This window comes from Pristiophorus japonicus, chromosome 25, assembly GCF_044704955.1.
Source record: "Pristiophorus japonicus isolate sPriJap1 chromosome 25, sPriJap1.hap1, whole genome shotgun sequence".
In the NCBI taxonomy this organism is placed as follows: domain Eukaryota; kingdom Metazoa; phylum Chordata; class Chondrichthyes; family Pristiophoridae; genus Pristiophorus; species Pristiophorus japonicus.
The window spans coordinates 19,168,714-19,172,418 of record NC_092001.1 but is presented as its reverse complement, the minus strand read 5'-3'; the positions used below and the strand labels follow the sequence as shown (position 1 = coordinate 19,172,418).

Below are 3,705 nucleotides of genomic sequence, written 5' to 3'. Positions count from 1 at the left end.
GACTCACTTTGCCTTTTCAGTCGCAGCTCGATCCGGTCCAGTCTGCGTAGCACCTTCTCCAGGTTGTGGAGGTGTTCTTCAGTATCGTAACCCGTAATGAGCAATCGTCCTGAAAAACCACCGTCCCTGGAATCGACTTGAGGAGGTTTTCATATTTCATTGGAAGGTCGCGGCAACCGAGCGAATCCCGAACGGACATCTGTTGTACTCTAACAACCTCTTGTGTGTCGTGATGGTGGTCAGCTTCTTCGACTCACTCGCCAGCTCCTGGGTCATGTAAGCTGAGGTCAGGTCTAATTTTGAAAAAGGTTTGCCACCGGATAGCGTCGCAAAGAGATCCTCCGCTCTCAGTAGCGGGTACTGGTCTTGGAGTGACACCCGATTGATGGTTGCCTTGTAATCACCACATATCCTGACCGACCCATCCGCCTTGAGCAGCGGCACAATCGGGCTCGCTCAGTCACTGAATTCAACTGGCGAGATGATGCCTACCCTTAGCAGGCGGTCCAATTCGCCTTCTATCTTTTCCCGCATCACATACGGCTCCGCCCTGGCCTTGTGGTGTACTGGCCTGGCGTCCGGGTTTATGTGAATCACTACCTTGGCCCCCATGAAAGTGCCAATGCCGGGTTGAAATAATGAGTCAAATTTGTCCAGTATCTGTGAGCATGATACTCGCTCAACAGAGGAAATTGCATTGAGATCGCCCCATTTCCAGTTCATGACAGCAAGCCAACTTTGTGGGTCACGACTACCGTGGCGCTGCCGAGCACCTGAATGATCTCCTTTGTGTACGTTCGTAGCTGTGCGTCAATCGGCAATAATTTTGGCATCCTGGCCTTGGACGCCCACAACTTTTCGAACTATTTGATACCCATCAGGGACTGGCTGGCCCACGTGTCTAGCTCCACTGATACTGGGATGCCATTGAGGAGCACTTTCATCATTATCGGTGGCGTCCTGGTGTATGAACTGTATACGTGCTCCACATGAACTCACTGAACTTCACCTTCCAGCGATTTCCCCCAGTGTCCATTTCTGCAATTTCTGCAGGTATTTTGCTCATCTCTGCAAACTCCGGCTGAGTGTGTGCCTCCACGCCTCCAACATGAGCTGCTGTTGGAAACAAAATATCTCTTGCCAGTCGATCGTCACTGACTGCCCCGTGATTGTCCTTGAGTGCACCATTAACAGGTGTTGATGGCCCCATTACTGGCCGCATTGTCCCTTGCAATGACGTGAATTGCCGTTCAGTTTGCCATTGTCACTGTTGAACTCCCCCTCTGGGTTCGGCTACATATTGGGGCATGCCTGACTGCCCTTGGCTGCCTGGAGAACTGTGTGATGCTTTAACAATGTTGAATCTCTGTCCCAACCATTGCTTAACACAGTACCTCTCGTCTGTTCTGCTAGTGGCCATGCTCGCGTGGTTTAAATCCCAGTTTCTAGTCGCCATTATACGTCCTTACTATACAGTGTAAATGCACACGAGGCCCATGCTTCAGAGAAGGTCAGTCTATGACCTGTCCTTTATTCCTTAGCACTCAAGTGATGGAAGTGGGTGGAGCTTCCCCTTTTATACCTGAAGGTCCAGGTTAGGAGTGTCTCCCACAAGGTCACCACCTAGTGGTCATTGTTCTCACAGTGTACAACATCGGTCAGATTATACATGGGTTACAATGCTGGTTGAATACATACAGTCCCGGCCTCACTCACTCTGGAGCTGGGTCGAGTGATGAGTCGATGGGTTGTTTGCGGCTTCGATCTGCTGTTGTGAAGCGAGGCAGAGATGCAGGATCCTTTAATAATCTCTCCCAACTGAATGCAGCCGGAACGTGCAGCTTTGAGAGGGGCTTTCTACACCATCAGGGCTGTAAACGGGAGGGAGTGAGAGACACTGTGTAGAATTTGAGTGTGTACAGAACTGTGCAGAAAAACCAGCCAATTTAACAGGGCTGTGAGACACTGCATTTTGTTAATAGTATAGTATTAGGCAGTCCCTCGTATCGAGGATGACTTGTTTCCAGACTTAAAAGCGATAAGTTTACAGGTGTTTCGATGAGAGACCTGACAATCTAGGTCCAGAACTAAATGCTGCAGGGTGGAAGATGCCTGTGGGTGGATTGTTTTAACTTGGGGTGACCGTTGCACACCAACCACCACACGAGCTTGACAGAGCTAGGTCTTGGTCCAGTGGCAAGGATTACACAAGACGACCATAGACCAAGCTCTGCTGCATGGACGTAGTGTGTACACATGCGACGACTATCCATAGATCGCAGTGTGGGCTGGCCCGTGCTGTTCCTGGGCCCTCGCCTCTCCTGAGCCCCGATCACGACGCTCCTGGGCCCCGATCTCTCACCGCTCCTCCGCCCCGATCAAAAATGGAGCAGTCAGAAACAGAAAATCAAACAGTCTCTCTTATCATGGAGACATTAAATATCAACACTGTTATTTGAAATATCAAAATATTAAACTCCAGCCTAGTTGAAGGGTTATTAACATCAGCAGAAAAAAAGACCAAGTTTGTTAATATTGAACCATTAATGTCAATTATTCCATTTTTTCTAATATTTAATTGAACAATGTTCAAAATGTTCCCACCCGGTTTCGAACGGGGGACCTTTCGCGTGTTAGGCGAACGTGATAACCACTACACTACAAAAACACTGCGATTGACACAGTGCTAGGAACATAACCAGAGCTTTATCCTACACAGCTGGCCGATCCTTCAGCAGCTGGTTTTAAGAGAATAGAATTAAGGTGCTATATTTCGGAAGGCTGTGAATGTGGCAGGAATTGATCTCGTGTTTCCCAGGTTTTACACATAGGACCAGAAGCTGGCCATTTAGCAGCGTGTGGTTAGGATCTGGAATGCACGGCTTGAAAGGGCGGTGGAGACAGACTCAATCTTATCTTTCAGATGGGAGTTGGATAAGTGTCTGAAGGAAAAACAATTGCAGGGCTGTGGGGAAAGGGCGGGGGAGTGGGACTCGCTGTGAGTCGGTACGGTCTCGACGGGCCGAATGGCCTTCCGTGCTGTAACCATTCCATGATTCGATAAGTTAGTGGCACATTTCATCGTGTGGGTGGAAGCAGAACATTGCAAAAGGAAATGGATTGAGTCGGCAAAACTAGAGGCATCTGATTCAGGAGATTCGCAGGGCACGGAAATTCGGGAGTTTAATGACTTTGAAAGGAACATTTTTGTTTTGTGCCTTTTCGGTCAGAGAAATGTTTGTGAAAGGATTTTTTTGCAGAAAGGGATGCAGCATTTAACCTTCTGCCTTAACACTTCTTTCTGGGTGTCAGGTCACATTTGGTTTCAATGTTATTTTTCCAGAATTGCTATAAGAACATAAGAATATCAGAAATAGGAACAGGAGTGGGTCATCTTTACCTCGAGCCTGCTCCAACTTTTCCAACATCGGGTACAATCTACCCACATCTACCCAATCCTGTCCCATCAGAATCTTGTATGTTTCGATGAGATCCCCTCTCATCCTTCTAAACTCCAATGTATAAAGGCCCAATTGATCCAATCTCTCCTCAGATGTCAGGCCATCCATCCCGGGAATCAGTCTGCTGAACCTTCGCTGAACTCCCTCAATAGCAAGAATGTCCTTCCTCAGAGTAGGAGACCAAAATTGAAAACAATATTCCAGGTGAGGCCTCACCAAGGCCCTGTACAACTGCAGTAAGACT

At 48.2% G+C, this 3,705-nt stretch overlaps 1 non-coding gene across 1 annotated transcript; it reads right to left on the bottom strand.

Moving 5' to 3' along the window:
- Positions 1 to 2,595: 2,595 nt before the first annotated feature.
- Positions 2,596 to 2,668, bottom strand: trnav-aac (transfer RNA valine (anticodon AAC)). Its single transcript has one exon. It is a non-coding gene; the product is annotated as a tRNA-Val (tRNA).
- Positions 2,669 to 3,705: the final 1,037 nt, after the last annotated feature.